Here is a 17,750-nt window from a genome sequence, read left to right on the forward strand (position 1 = left end):
AAGGATATACAACAGCTTATTTCAATAATCAATCCAAAATTTATGGAGCGCCAGTGAATCGACGGCCTGGACTAAAACGTCTTTCTTCATGAAATCCAATGTTAGATCCGCTGTGACCTGAATATAAGATCAGCATTTACTAGACATCGGACTCTTCATTATACGAGACAAAAAGACGTTTATTTTTTATCCGAATTAAGAGATCATTTTCATAGGAAAAGAGGTCGCATTTCGAACGTGACTAGATTCGAATTTTTACCTAATTGACAGGGAAAGTCCGGGTTTGTAATGGTTTTAAGCGATTGGATTTCCGATGGCAATGCGTAATGCAGAGGATTTAATGACAACATGACGTACCATCAGATTAGGCACCATACATGCCGTAGTAATGAATGAAGGTATTCGGAGTGGGACATTTTTATGTTATCCTTTGCCAGGCCAGCTAAAATTTATTTATTTATTCATTTTTGTTAGCTTTCTCATCTCTTTACATACATATTTCCATGCTATTATCCTTTTGAGAAAAGCCGCCCTTTCCGCCATTTGTAATAATGTGCCCCTCCTTTGTGTGACAATGACTGTATCTCATTCCATTCTTATGTTACATTTCCATTTTACTCCCCCATTTCCCCAAAGCGTCACTCACCTTGGTTTTATATATATATATATGTACATATATATATATATATATATATATATATATATATATATATATATATATATATTGTAAGAAATGGATGAAGAGAACAATGGTAGGCGTAGCTTAAATCAAGGTTCCCCAGAGCTATCTACCCTTTGGAAAAATTGGTGATGCCGAAAAAATGTCTCTGCCGGGAATCGAACCCGGGCCCCCAGCTTTGAACGCCGGTGCCTTAACCACTAGACCACAGAGACGGTTAGTAGCTAGGGCGAGCCCGATCCGATTGACCGTCAGATAGACAGATTTTCGACACTATACCAATTATATATTCCTTTGTCGGGTGAAGGTGAGTTTTGAACAATGACAAGCCGCCATGCCTCAGCTGGATCAAAGCTATTGCTTCGATACAGTACACATATGGGAGAAGAAATACAAATGTGTAAAGTTATACATGTACAACAGCTTTTGGCAACTCTTTTTTATTTAAATATTGTAAAGCTGTTGTACATGTATAACTTTACACATTTGTATTTCTTCTCCCATATGTGTACTGTATCGAAGCAATAGCTTTGATCCAGCTGAGGCATGGCGGCTTGTCATTGTTCAAAACTCACCTTCACCCGACAAAGGAATATATAATTGGTATAGTGTCGAAAATCTGTCTATCTGACGGTCAATCGGATCGGGCTCGCCCTAGCTACTAACCGTCTCTGTGGTCTAGTGGTTAAGGCACCGGCGTTCAAAGCTGGGGGCCCGGGTTCGATTCCCGGCAGAGACATTTTTTCGGCATCACCAATTTTTTCAAAGGGTAGATAGCTCTGGGGAACCTTGATTTAAGCTACGCCTACCATTGTTCTCTTCATCCATTTCTTACAATATTTAAATAAAAAAGAGTTGCCAAAAGCTGTTGTACATGTATAACTTTACACATTTATATATATATATATATATATATATATATACATGTATATATATATATATATATATATATATATACATAAAAAAAAAATTGTTCTTTATACTATCAGTCGCTGATGATCCTTCGGGTGAAACAGTCTGTACGACCAGCTTAGTTAAGCATCCAACCAATAAATTATTTGTACATATATATATATATATATATAAAATTTGGAAGTTCCTGCACACGAAAAAAACGAGAACATGTATATTGTTGGGTAAAACATAAAGCAGTAAAGAGTGTCTTTGTGTGTAAATTATATAATATGATTACCTAAAATGTACACTGGATTCGGCATTTCTTTACCCCAATACAGGTAACCACTTCAAACCCATGACGTGAGTTGTCCTTGAAAGAACGCAATGTTACGAAGTATAATAAAAGTGTGTTCACATAGAAGACTATGTGAAAATGTTATTCACAATGTTAATATGTTCAAACCTAACAGTGTGAAGATATTTTTACACAGTTGACACCTCGACAGTGTGACTGTTCACAGCGTGTTCACATAGTCGACTATGTAGACATGTGATTCACACTCCCCTGTTGAACAGTGTGACGGGGATTTCAAATTGTTTTCCACACTGTGGCGCACATTGTAGGACGCGTTCTTTCCAATAATATTCACATGAGCATACACAACAAATACAACTTATTACTGCACTGTCTTCATGAGCATTACATTTCAGAGATAAAGCAACTAGATTAAAATGAGATGACTTTTGAAATCATCTGCCACCTTCAGGCATAGATTAAAGTGATTGGTTAACATTGGTTTGACTTTTTAATAATCTGAGCTAGAAGGTCACACTTGTCACCTGTGTCTGTGATATGTTACAAAAATGAAGCCCAGAAAAAATTGCGTTCGAAATAATTATTTAGTGCTTCAAAAATTGAAATATAAAGTGACAGGAAACACCATCCTAATTTCATCCCATACACTTATATGTACTATTTAGGCGTCTATAAGACGCCTATTTACAAAATCGGGGTTTGCCTTGTAGTTTTAGCTTTTCATTCCCAATAATGGTTGTTTTCAGGGTTTATTAGTTCTAATACATGCACTCGTACACATGTTTCATTTTGGTTTGATAATTTTTTAAATCGGCTTCTCACAAAGTTAAACAATACCTTTAAGTGAAGAAGTGAGTGAATAAATAATGAATTAAACCCCAATTGATTTTCGATCCCTAAATCTTATAGGCAAGCTCAAATGTATAGGAGTAAGAGAGATGGAGAGAGAGGGAGGGTACAAAGATCGTAAAGGGGGAGGGGCGAGAAGGGAGAGTGATGAGAGGGAACCGGAGTGAGAGGGACATAAGTGTCCAAGTTTTTGGTTTGAGTCGCTATTGTGTTTAGACAAAATATAAACAAAGAAAATCACAGCTTCCATAGCTTTAGCTCGGAACCCCTAATTTCAATAAATGTCCATGTTCATTCCGTTCATTTCCTTTGAAAGTACATCTATATTGTATCTATCGAACTTGCAACTCATAAAGCTATAGATGAACCTTTAATACATTACACTAGGGCCCATTATAAAGCTCCCATTCTGCATTAATACCAGATAATATCTTATTAAGGAAAAACTTTTTTTATTTAAAATATGGGTAATTCAAAAGTCATAAGTGAGATTGCAAGTAACATATTCTAAAAAAAGAATCATCTGCAAACGTCACCATAATCAAGGTTGAATTTAAATTAAACTAAAAAGTAAACCCTGTCTCGAAAATTTGAAGTAATCCCGATATAGGCTTCCTTTGAAAATATGATGATCATTTTTTCGACATTACCACAAATTTATCTGATTGTACGTCTTTAAAATCACATTAAAGAGTGATTAGAATCATTTCTTACTGAGGATCTCAAACAAATAACTAGGTATGTTACCTTTTTTTTTAATCATGAAAGCCTTAAGTCCATTCCTGTGAAAGCCTTTATCATGTTCCTATGCATTCCTTAAAACTTGACCCAATTCACCTGGCATTCCGTAGTACTTTGCAAAGATCTATGGAAACATGTCCCCATTCCTACGGTATAAGTTCACGAAATACATTCCCCGGGGAAAACAGCAATTAAAATAACCGAATGTCGCGGCCTCATAAACAGATATCATGCATCGCAGAGATGAATATAATTGAACGCTGGAAAGTATGATAAACATCATTACTGAGGCCAGTTTGACAGTCGATGGGTGTTACTTTTCAATATCTGATATCATCATCCTTTGGTGTGTCAGAGAAATGAATTGCATAGTGCCACAGGCTTAGCGATGGTAGACTTGCCATGTGATACAAACATGGAATCTTTCGTGGCATTAACTGCGATGATATCCAGTCATACGTGACTTTTTGATCTTACTGCCGGATCTAGAGTAGTTTTCGCGGCCTGCAAGTGCGGGGACGAGTAAAGGCATTAACTGGTCATACCTCGCTGTGAGCTTCGACATGTGCGCATTAGGCGGTTTTTATCGCCGGATTTTACGAGGTAACCCCGTGTAGAAGGGCGATATTTCAACAAGGACTCCTATGCTTTATCCCATAAAATCTTACCTTTCTGGGGAATCAATGCTTCTCATCATACGCACGTCCGAAGTGATGATGAACAAGCCAGGTTAATTTGGCCTCGTCATTTCAACCTTCATCCCAAGACTAAGTCATGAAACTCTAGAAATGTGAACAACGCGCTGTGCCCTTCACCTCGCATCCTTGCACGACGACATTACGCATGCTCAGGATTCAATATGTTAACATCTAACAAAGATATACAACGGGTAATTTTATGTTTGATGTTGACAGCTGTCTTTAGGGTTAGGCTAATGTTAAAACCAGTCCCACCACCAAACATGATAGAGGCGTTTACTTCGATTGACATCACCAGATTTTGATTCAAGTGATGTTTTAAATACATATTTTTCTTTAACAAAGTAATAGGCACGGTGGAAATTGTTAAGTCTTAAACTTATGTATTTTGTATAATGACCATAATGGTGGACATTAAAACCAGTATGCAGACTAATATAAAGTCCACTCACGTAGGAGATTTTGCTTCGTTTCCATGGGAACAATAATATTAGTCCATCTTCTAGGTCGTACACCTCAACACCTGCAGTGATGGCCAAAGTATTCTTTCACCGAGGCTAGGCTTCCATTATGGTCGTTGTTGCTTATATCATATCAATGCTTATACCTTTCAAATATTTTGAAAGCTTTCATTTCCTAAAAGTTTGTGCTCGATTTCTCATTGATTTATTTTTTTCGGTTGTAACAGAATATTGAGTTTCGCTAAAAAAAAAAAATCATGGAGGAATTAAGGGCATGAAGGGGAAGGGGGGGGGGGGGGTTCTTGTGCCTATAAACCGTGCGTCACGCATGACGTAATCGAAATACCATTTTGTTTATCTGCTTATGTCTGCTCCTTGAATTGTATATTTGTTTTTTCTTACTTTGTACTTCTTGATTTGAACAAAATATTGTGGAATGCCAGTGACGTTATAATAAATTCAATTCACATCCAGGACGTTACATATTATTCGAATGTCGAGGCGAGATGGGTGGATTCTCTGTGATAAACTTATCTGGCACTTGAGTAAGCATGTTTTATTTCACTATTGACATGACATTTAAAAAACATAAATAATCTACGCTTCGCATTAATTTTTTTTTACATTACAGTACGACAATATACTAATGGGAATTGCCATCCGCCAGACTATATTTCAATCGCTTTACTCGTCTTAATACTTTAAAGATAATTTAAACGCTTTCCTATTACTGCACTGTACTTGATATCATTTCCACTTGGGTTGCAGGTTGGGTCGATATCTGATTTTTGGGGAGTCAGTTTGTTGACTTGTTATGTTGCTTCATTTTGCCAAGAAAAATTAATGCAATCTTTAGGAAACTTTAGTCCTGCATTTATGTTATTTGGACACCTACAGTATGTATGCGTATTTGACTATATTGAACTGGTTAATGGTATTTTGAATGACATTTCCCCTTAAAAAGATTGATGTTGACATGAACGTCTACATGCATATATGTTTTTCTTCTGATACTCGGCGCTTTTAAAGATAACTATCCCCTCATGGCGAAAACGGTAAATCACTTTCCTCTACATTTTAGGTACGCCGAGGAAATGATGTCTTCGGGCACATGTACGGAACATCTTGCCTTATGGGTTATTAATCGTTGCGTGGGTTTTGTAACAGGGTAACTTAATAAATTTCTTATCGCCGTTTTTGATGTGAGGGTAAAAGATTTCCATACCTCCTGTCTGCTCTCTTTTGGGAATATAGATCAAAATCAAGCATTAAATAAATTTGGAAAAAGGGCATCCATAAAGCCATTTACATGTGCATTACATGTATGCGTCAGTGGAATTCGTCTATAAAACTAACTAGACATCTACATAATTTTTTGCATAAATACAGGATAATGTAAATGGTCACCCTCTACAAATTAGATAAAATACACAACATAAACGAGAGCGTAAAGAGTTGCTTTATTATCGTTATCATCGTCATTATTACTATTATTTATTTAATGTCGTTTTTATTATTTTTTTGTTATATTATTATTATGATTAATGTTATTTTCATTATTATTATTATTATTATCATCATAGATGTTATTATCATCATAAACGTAATGAGAGAAGAAACAGAAATAACAGTGCTAATAGTTACAGAAGTGCAGTAAATACAAAGCAAGCTTTGCATATCATGTAGATGTCATATCAAGTTATTTATGACTACTGTTTTGAAATAGTAAGGGATTATTAGTGTTTAAAATTCAATGATCTTGCTTATTTACAGACTTAATAAAATTATTCATTGAGTAACTTTGTAACAATCTTTCAACATCCAGAAACTGAGCTTGGGATAAAGCCGATTTAACCTGGCGGGAGTGCGCTGAGACAAAGAAGGGTACCGAAAATAATGATATTGTTTTGGAGGGATGCACTTCCAGTGATGCAGCTCCGGATCTAGCGAATTCTGGTTATCATCACTTGGATGTTGTTCTAGCAGTTAACTCGAAGTACTTTGAGTGAGTGAGAGAGATTGCAAATTGTGTAGGGTCTCAAATTTTCCACCCCCAAAGAATTTCCCTAATGACCTCCTGTCACTTATCACTGGAGAAGTCGTGTTACGATGTTAAAGTGAGTGAGATTGAAAGAGAGTGAAAGAGAGAGATGATGATACAGAGAGGTATCTATAGGAAGTGGGAAGGGTTGGGCTGATACAAGAAAAACAAAATTAAAAGAAAAGAAAAAATGAAATAAGCATGACTATCCAAATATTTAGAAATAAGAATTAGACAGATCACAGTGAAGGAGAGTGGGAGGTAATAGTATAGTATTAGCAGAGAGAATTATTCAAGAGATTCACTCCTGGTTAAGATTACGATATGGCAATGGATCTGATCTATCACCGCGAAGGAGCGTTTCACGAAACAAAACAACCAATGGTGTTCACTTACTGTTATGAGCTACTGAAATCCTTGCCTCCGATTGGCTCAGAATATATTTCCAATGAAAATCTCTGACCGGATGCTTCATGAAACACTCCGATCAATAGTGTAGAAAATAAAACTAAGAGACACTCTTTGGGAGAACTAGTAATCAGTCGAGTCAAGATTCCACGCTATCACCGTACAATAAGGTAGAAAGACAGATGAATATTGCTCTAGACATGCTAAATGAAGGAAAATATCGATGTTTATAGTAAAAGGAATAACATTTATACGAAGTGTTTAACATAAAATTGGTTATTTCGTCCCGCAACATTAATGACCAATTCTAGAAGTTTCCGAAACATTCATGACTCATAGCATGACTTCCAGACATGCCAACTCCTCTTTTAATTCCCTTTTCAAAGATTGCGATATAAAGAGACCCTGAGATTGAAACGAAAACCTTCAATCCGTTAACATTTGGAGTATAGACTTCAATGAATAATGAACAAAACGAAAGTTGAACAACATATTTTTTTGTATACAGCACACATCAAAATGCTAAAATTATTTTTAGACGGATGATTGGCAACACTTTTCAATTCATCAGCGGAAGCAAACACATCATTAACGATAAAAAAGACAGACTCGCCAAGACCGACACCCTACATTTCTTTACTGTTCATTATAACATATAATTTTTCATATTTTCTATTGCTTTTATTACCTTCTGCTTCGTAAGTGTACTCTTTACACGTATTTCTTGATTTAATGGAAAGAAGAACAGCGAGAGATAGAGAGATAGAGAAGGAGAGAGAAAGAGAGAGAGAAAAAAAAGATAACTTAGGTTTCGTCTTTCTTATATATGAAAATGTTTATCACGCATTAAATCTACAATAAAGTTGAACGGTGCGGAGAGAGATGGGGGGGGGGGGAGGTTACAAAAGCGAGAGAGGTTAAGAAAGACATGGGAAAGAAATAATGGAGAATAGGATGAGATGGATCTTAATTCAAAAAGATAATTCAGTATTAATTACCATTACTCGCATCGAAGAACTCAGATGAGGAAGAAAAAGGGAAAACATATTCTTTGAGAGAACAAACATACATGTGCAATGGGTTCACACGAATTATCTGACGTGTACTCGTTGGGCATGTTGGGAGCGAATTTTGCAATTTGTATCTTTTCCATTCAGTTTCTCTCAATACATACTGTATACATGGCTGGACTTTTTTAAATATTTTTTTCTGCTTTCATTGACAAGGGTGAGTGTTTGCTTTAAATTAAGGTACATAGTAGATTAGACACCTGTGACCTTGATGAAATCTTGAAATTATTCATGTACCTAGCATCATCGAAGAAAAGTGCTCCTGGGGAAATGACCTCAGCTTCTATCCGGATGTCTGTGTGTGTGTGTGTGCGCTGTGCGCCCTGTTATTTCTTTTTGAATGTCGTGTTTTCAAACCAATGAAGATTTCTGCCGTTTTGGATTCATTTACATTCATTTTATCAAATATGAAATCTCTAAAATATTATTCAGAAACACGACAAAGGGCGTGTTTGTTTCTGAGTGTGCATGTTGGGGTGTGTGTATGTAGTATGGATAATGAAGGGAAAGGGGGGGAGTATGAGGATTGATAAGCAAAGTATCTGACCTGTGTGTATTCCGATTCAAATTGAATCTAATGCCCGTATTCTGAAGTCAGGTTTAACTTAGACCGTGGTCTAACTCTGTGCTAAAATTATGGGAAGCCCAAAGTGTCAAAATGTTTATTAATTTGTATGTTTCTTATGTTTACCGTGCTCTTTCCTGATTCATCGATGGTGGAGAAAATCATGAATAATTTGAGAGCCAAATGAGGTGAAATTTTATATTTCTACCATTAGTGAGTTATGTAACAATTGGCTCTCCATACTTAAACCACAGCTTTAAATCTGAGTTTAAGTTAAACCTGACTTCAGGGCCTAAATATCCTTTTATAAAGCACAACACGATGAATCTTTCATGTGTTGATCACTGAGCTGGCATTCGCTGAGGACGAATCTCGATCTTGGATTTTGGCGTCGGTGCTTACGTTAAACCAAAATGTTGAATCTCTATCAATCAAGATATGAACAGAAAATGGGAGGAAAGTAGGGCGAATATTTCAAGCTGTAAATTAGGACAATAAGCCAAGCTACTTTTCGGATCAGAAATTGATATCTATATTTATTGATACGATTAGCATGATGCATATCACCTGTCATCGCATGTCACATCTGTTGTTTTGTTTTGAAGACCTCGTGCCAATTGCACTCAATCCTTTCCGAAGCCTTGGTGGGTTATTCTTAATGTGAAGTAACATTTTACTCATCACATCAATTATCCTACCCTAAACAATGGGGGAGAGGCGATATTGGCTATGCTTCACTGGAGCAGGGATATAAAATGAGTCGAATATTATTTACATCATAAAGATATCAAAATAATGCATCTTGATAAAGAGGCAACGTGAGAAGATGAGGGCGATAGACAGAAAGGGAGAGGGGAGAAGAGCAGCAAGGGGTGAGCGAGTGTGTGTGTGTGTGTGTGAGGGAGTGGGGTAGAGATGGGGGTAGGAGGGACATGGATGGTCGTTAAGCAGATCATTTCCCTCGTCCCATGCAAAGAAAGGTTTCTGATATGAATGCTTCTATAGCCTTTATATACGGCACCATGTTCGTATAGTACTGCCTCATATCAGGGAAAATGATAGTTATATATTCTTTAATTCTCGTCTCCCTTAGATATGAAATTACTTATATTCTATTTAAGATAATTTTAACCCCAAAATCCTTTCAAAAAGGTGATTTTGATGTGATTATAGTGAAACTGTCTGCCCCTAGTCTTGGAAAGAAGCCCGATAACATATCCACGTATATTCCTGAAGTTTCGTCTTCCTAAGATATGAAAGTGTTTATCATCTATCAAAGGCAATTTTCCTCAATTCTTGTCTTCGCGTGCGAAGAATGCGCTTCTGAGATGATAGATATCAAACACAAGATAACTCATAAGGATGGCGTTTTTCCTGTTATCTTATACGATATAGATCTCTCGATATGTGTTTTGTCTTCCTAAGTTATGAAATTACCAATATTCTATTTAAGATAATTTTAACCCCAAAATCGACTTTTCCTTTCAAAAAGGTGATTTTGATGTGATTATAGGTGAAACTGTCTGCCCCTAGTCTTGGAAAGAAGCCCGATAACATATCCACGTATATTCCCGAAGTTTCGTCTTCCTAAGATATGAAAGTGTTTATCATCTATCAAAGGCAATTTTCCTCAATTCTTGTCTTCGCGTGCGAAGAATGCGCTTCTGAGATGATAAATATCAAACACAAGATAACTCATAAGGATGGCGTTTTTCCTGTTATCTTATACGATATAGATCTCTCGAAATGTGTTTCGTCTTTCTAAGATATGAAACTGTTTATCGTCTAAAGAAGTACGTTACAGAGCGAGAAAGGGAGATTGATAGGAAAACAGAGAAGAGAAAGAGGGAGAGAAAAAAAAGAGGAGAGGGGTCGCATGTGGGGATACAAGCACCGTTCTTTTCCAAAAAGCTTTGCTTTTTAGAAAGTAACCCTGATATGACTATATTAACATATAGTATCATGCTAAAAGTGCCAATCACGTCTATTGAGATAATATCTATTGAGATATGAATATACCTGTTGTTAATTTGGGGGAGGGGCTGGGATGGATGTTCGCGAAAATATTGTCTTTCAGTAGAAAAAAAACCCTCAAATTGAATTCAGAAACGATCTAGACAGCTTGAAAAGGTGATTGCTGTGTAATTTTCCCTCAAAAGCTGCTTAACACAAAAATGAGTGAAAATCGAACATGCGTGTGTAAAATTTACCCGATGCTGTTTAAGATTTGACAATGAAACATGCTTACATGAAAGTCAATTTTGAAGCTTGGCGATCGGGCTAAGCGGTAACCCTTTCCTGTATCAACCTTCTCTATCACAGCCCTCTCTCAGTTTCTCTCTCCTCAGATGCCTAATCAACATCTCTCGTATGACGTTCCCAATGCAGTCCAGCTCTTGTATATCAACTTACGGAGCTTGCAGGTCCAAGGGACCTTCATCAGTTTCCGTAATAACCACTTTTGCATGTTACTGCAACATTCCAAATGCTTTTTTTTCATCAGGGGGTACTAAGGGCCTTTTTACACGAGAATCGTGAATCATCACTGTAATGATTACTGCAATTCGTCTCTAGAATTATTGTAACATTCACATGCTCACTCGAAAACTGTGATTTGAATTCGAATTCCTGAGCGAAGGCGGTATTGTGTCCATGGATGGTGACTTGTCAGTCAAACCCAATCAAAGCACTGCATAGCAAAAGAGAAACTACGATGAGTGCATGACAATTATTGTGTTATCGACTCCTAGCCACAAATCGAATCATAGCCATGGCGTGTTTTCCTTCAGCAAGAAATTTATCCACTCTGTGCTGCACTCGACCCAGGTGAGGCAAATGGCTATCGGAAGGAAGTAATTCCTCAAAATGCTGTGCGCACCGGAATCACCGACTTTCTTTTGTTTTTTATTGTTTTTGTCTCACCTGCATAGCAGAGTGAGACTATAGGCGCCGCTTTTCCGACAGCGGCGGCGGCGGCGTCAACATCAAATCTTAACCCAAGTTTAAATTTTTTAAATGACATCATAACTTAGAAAGTATATGATCTAGTTCATGAAACTTGGCTATAAGGTTAATCAAGTATTACTAAACATCTTATCAGAGTTTCATGTCACATGATCAAGGTCAAAGGTCATTTAGGGTCAATGAACTTAGACCATGTTGGGGGAATCAACATCAAAATCTTAACCTGAGGTTAAGTTTTTGAAATATCATAATAACTTAGAAAGTATATGATCAAGTTCATGAAACTTGGCCATAAGGTTAATCAAGTATCACCAAACCTCCTGCATGAGTTTCACGTCACATGACCGAGGTCAAATGTCATTTAGGGTCAATGAACTTTGGCCGATTTGGAGGTATCTGTTAAATTACAATCAAAACTTTAAAAGTTTTTGGATCTGATTCATGAAACTTGGACATAAGAGTAATCATGTATCACTGAACATCCTGTGCGCATTTTAGGTCACATGACCAAGGTCAAAGGTCAATGCGCTTTGGCCATAATGGGGGTATCTGTTGAATTACCATCATTACTTTGCAAGTTTATTGATCTGACAGTCATGTGAGGTCAATTAATTTTGGCCACATTGTGGGTATTTGTTGAATTACCATCATATCTCTGTAAGTGTATTGGTCTAGTTCATAAAACGTGGAAATAAGAGTAACCAAGTATCACTGAACATCTTGTGCGAGTTATAGTAGTTTTCAAAGTCAGCACTGCTGCTATGTTGAATCGCGTGATGTAGGTGAGACGGCCAGAAGCATTCCACTTGTTACCAATTCACCGACCAAAAACTTGTCGGTGAAAATCATCCAATGAGAGCGCGGGCTGCTATGACGTCATATTAAATATTCATGAGCTAATCTTGAACGGCTACCCTTGGATTCATGGCGAAGAGTGACGACGAAATATCAAAGAGCATTGAATATGCCTCTAAAATGCAGAATATTGACCGATTTAAGGATTTGCAAGTCGATGAACTTAACTCTGCACTGAAAGAACGAGATGTCTTTGTAAATCTACCCACAGTATATGCAAACAATGTAATATTTCATGTGATTCCACCGGTCGATCGGGGTTGTCGATTATCGATCTCCGCTGTGCAGTGAGGGAAGCTGGAGTGGAGTTGCTTCCCTTTGACTCGAGTCTGACCAGCGGCTGATATGAGCAGTATCTCCCGGGAAGGGTCGGGGCGGTGATGGGTCTGTTACGGCCAGTAGTAGTATTAGTAGTAGTAGTACCACTACTTGTAGCATTTTGCTGGTTATAACCCCTTTAGTGTCACGCAATTAAATGAATTCCATGCAGAATTGTTGAATACTATATAGTATTCCGAACCCAAGACGAAACAGCTCTGACATGTCATTGGTTTACTCGGTGACCGGTAATATCATGACTCGTGTATGTTTATTAGAAAGACGTTCCTCATGAATATATAATTCACTTCAGATGTCAAGAGGCCCTGGCTCGCGCCAGGCCTAATTCGCTTCGAGAATTAGGAAATCCCTCGCTTCGCTCGGGAAGCAGCCGCCAGGGCCTCGACAAGAGGCTATGTGGTACCAGGAGATCTCTGCACAAGGCATGTGATAATCATAGAATTCGGTGATCTATCGGATAATATCGTCGGCCTTATGCCAAAAGGGCCTTAACCCGATTTTAGGGGTTCTGAATATTTTATAATAAATTTAACACATTTCATGTAAAACTTAATAACTTCACACGTTTATCGAAATTGGCTTCAAAAGCAAAAAACGACCACAAACTTTTGATTATTAGAGAGGCCAAAACCTTTATAAACGCCATTATCTCGGAATGGCCAAAAGCAGTTAAGGCCCTTTTGGCATAAGGCCGACGATATGGTCTGTCAATCACGATCAACTGGGGAAAACAATGAAACAGTATTCAATTAGTGGTGTCTATTTCGAACTGTAAAATATGGATTCGGATTTGAATAGCATCATCAGAGAAACATTTTGTAAAGAAACACTTTAAATTTGTTATCTTGGTGACTTATTCATTTCGCAAGTTTGATGATTTAAGCTGTAATACAACGACAAATGAAATGTCATTAGAGACAGCTTTCCCCAGAGGAAGGACTTATTTGTCAAAGTTCTTGACGGACTCAAGTCCGCCCGCCGTAATTGTGTAGACGTTTGTCCTCCACTTATTCATCATGTCTATTGATCGCAAAAAAGTCATGAATGTCGAAGAACAGTCCCCAAAATGAAACTCTATACATGTACATTCTAGTAAAAGATGAACTCCTAAACCCACTGGCTTGTATTTGTTGGATTCACATTAAGCAACGATATTAATCATGAGAATCTATGCTTTATCTATGAGTCGCCAGATGATGTGATACACATCTCTCAATGAATAATAAAATAACACCTTTTCGAACTAAAATTTCTATTTGAAATCTATAGGCCTATATACAAATTTTCGTCACCTTTGACACATGTGGAGGGGATAGAGGCCAGTAAACATAAGAATCATACAGTTTTAACGAAACAAAATCTACGTTATATTACGTCATCGATCCCGTGGTGATCTTATGTTTATGTTAGCAACACGGACCACCTCAGTACCTGTACATCATCATTATGAGCAACTGATAATCGGTATTCAAAATTAGCTGCATGAACACCCCTGCCTAACTTTTCAGCAGATCTATTTCCTCGAGAAAATCATAAATAGTTGATCAGTGGAATACAATTGGTTATTGCTGATCATCTCTCATGGGTGTTCCTTTTTGAAATGTACATTGTTATGAAGAAAAGTCTTGAAAAAGAGACTAAATCGCCCCCCTCTCATTCAGCGTTCATTCACCCCGACCGTGCCAATTTATTGCATGTGTGAAAACAGGAAGAGAATATTGTGTCTATATATCAATTCAAATCAATACCTTATCAGGCACGTTTTTCACTGGAATAACTCTTAATTTACACATTGAACGAAAAGCACAAACCGAGTTATGGATCCTGCGGTAAAAACCATTTTATCTCTAGGCCGAGAGAAAATTACAAAGGAGGCCATAATATTGTTAATCATGTTCTTGCCTTGAATATTAATGTTGTATACTTCTACATTATGCCTTGATGCTTTTTATATTTCTGTATTATCTGTACAAAAATGAAGTTGGTTGAAAATTTATACGAGTATGAATCGGCTTACTATAGAATATTGCTGATTTTGTTGCTTGATAAGTTGTGGCTGGATATGCGAAGTGAAAACCACTCGGAGGTATGCCTTCAATCCAACAAATTTCCGTGAATGTAATGCAACATTTTATTTTGCCTTCAAGTTTCCTTGAAATTGATCATATAAATAGCTTGCTAACGTCTCTGCACTATGGTAAGTGAATTGGATTAAATTTCTAAATAGGAAATCAGCTGTCCATAGAATCTTGATACCCTTTTTTTATTGTAGAATATCTCGTAATACTGTAGCTCAATTAGCCAGGTAAAACCGCTAGTACATTTCTTCCTCACTTGCTAAATCCCCTTGATTTTGATTTTTTTATTATTATTTTTCTTTAATTTCCCCGAATCATTTATTTCATGAATAGCAAAATACAAGGATTAAGCAGTTAGAGATTGGTAAGTGATTTTCCTTTGTGGAAAATGATATACACCCTCTTATGTATAGTCTCTACCGAATGATACATATCAATGGATTAAGGTATAAAAAAACAACAGGGCGCTTCATGAGTTAATTTGTGACGTCATGTTATCATTAAGTTATACTTCACTGCTAAAAATCAAGCAATCCATTGGTTTTTATTCCATAATGATGTATAGGCTTAAAATTTTGCATTCGATTACATCACACAGATTATTTACTAAATGCTTATATGAAAACAAAAAAGTAAGTATTTTCAGTCAGAACAGAATGGCAATTCGTGGATTTTACTTTACAAGAAAAATTGGGTCATTGCAAGGTTTTGACGTCTTTTGCAAATTCATTAACTTTCTTGTCTTTTAATTGATCATGGTCTATCATTAAAGAATTCTTGTCCCCACTTTTGTCTGTTTTATCTATCAAACATACATTTATCTCAGTGTAGACATTCCCCTCTCAAGGAGGATTCACAACATCTTAATGATAATGACAATAATGACAATAATAATAGTGATAATCATAAAATATTATTAATGATAATAATAAATAATAGATTGGACTTGTACCTCTCTATATCCGCTCTGTATAGTGTGCTTTACAAGAAATGTTAGAGAAAATTAAGAATAATCGAACAGATATGCCATCGTATATGAAGTAGCAAAATAGTAAGGAGGTGCCGTGGCCGAGTGGTCTAAGGCGCCTGTCTATACATGGAAAGTCCGGAGTTCGATCCCAGCCGCGGCACCTATGCTCGTGAGCAAGGCATTTAATCTACAATGCTCTTTTATCCTGCTTTCAAATAAATGGAAATGCTATATGCATTATTGGTAACTAGGTGTGCACTTGTTTAAACAAAAGAAAATTATGATACAATTTTTACGATTAATGATTTATTCATCGAATCTCGATTCCTCTGATATTTTGCAGGTTTATCTTTCTTCTTCAACTTTGAAAGATCATGACGATAGCATATGTTACGTCTGTCTTCCTCTCGCAGGGATTCACCTGCATAAACATGAATACATAAAATAGGCCAGGGGCATTTTATGAAAGCTGTCGTAAGTTACAAACGACTCTGATTTGTTTATTTGTTAAAAATAACATTTGGCGTAACCATGGCGTAACACATGAGAAAGCTATCCAAAGTTACATTGTTTTCGGTTATTCCGACTCCAGAGATACGGTTTCAGTAGTTAAGTTCCTGTTATGATTACATGCAACTCGACGCTATGTCCGATATCACCAGATTAGACCATTGGTACTGTACATCAGCTGCTATATCATGTTTATGGTGAGCAGTCGAATCCCAGGGCATTATTAGGATTATATACCATTTGTCTTTTCGACGTCATAAATCTATAAATACCTTAGGAATCTGATCGAAAAGGCCTCCGGATAATTGTGGAAGTTATCTTTAGCATAAATATCGCTGTTATGTTCTGCTTTGTCAAGGTGTGTCGCTATATAGTAACCACTACTGTGTAAACCAATCTAGTGTCTTATTTTACATTATCGACTCTCACCGATGTATTCAAAACATTTCTTCACGACGTCCGAAGAACTGTTGACATTTTGAGTCAATCTGTAAGACGTATTTTGCACTCCAGGCTGAAAATAATGATATTTAAACAGATATAGTGAGAATTGCCGAGCTAACCGCTGAATTATTTAGAAAAAAAAATCTGACAAAAATAACAAAGCTGTGGAAATCTAAAGTCTAGCATTATTTTGTGAAAACATATATATGTACACAGTCAAGAATATTATATAGGTGGGCTGAAGATGTCATGTCCAAGGTTTCCCCTTTCATATGTTATTACATGGAATTATAATTATTGCATATGATAAAATAAAAAAAAATAAGTAGGGATATGAGATCACCAATTTGCTCAATGCATATTCACGAAGACATGCAAAGAACTGTTTTCACCGAAATAAAGCAACACTGTAAAAACTGCTGTGTTAAAACTGACACCAATTGGCGTTAATAGAGGACCACACCCTGAGGTGTTAAAACTACACCCTAGAGATTAAACATAACACCAAAGAGTGAAAATGTAACAACAAAATGTGTTGAAATGACACCTATTAGTGTAAAACTAACACCACCAATTTAACACTGGTGTAAAATAACTGGTGTGGTCCTCTAGGTACACCGGTTAGCACCACAGTTTTTGTTGTGAACGCTTAAAAATGTAATTTCTTCGTTATTCCTCCTCTGACATTGATGACAAATTTGCAGTATTTTGTTAGAATGATTCTTCTTTTCCTGCTCAAATCATATTATTTCCATTCTTAAGTACCCCTTTAACATCACTCACCATCATTTTTTTTTTCTTCAAATATGTTTATAAAGTCGAAGCTATTACAGCCTCTTCTTATCCGAAAATGACAGTTCATCTA

The sequence above is a fragment of the Lytechinus variegatus genome, chromosome 1 (assembly GCF_018143015.1).
Source record: "Lytechinus variegatus isolate NC3 chromosome 1, Lvar_3.0, whole genome shotgun sequence".
NCBI lineage: Eukaryota > Metazoa > Echinodermata > Echinoidea > Temnopleuroida > Toxopneustidae > Lytechinus > Lytechinus variegatus.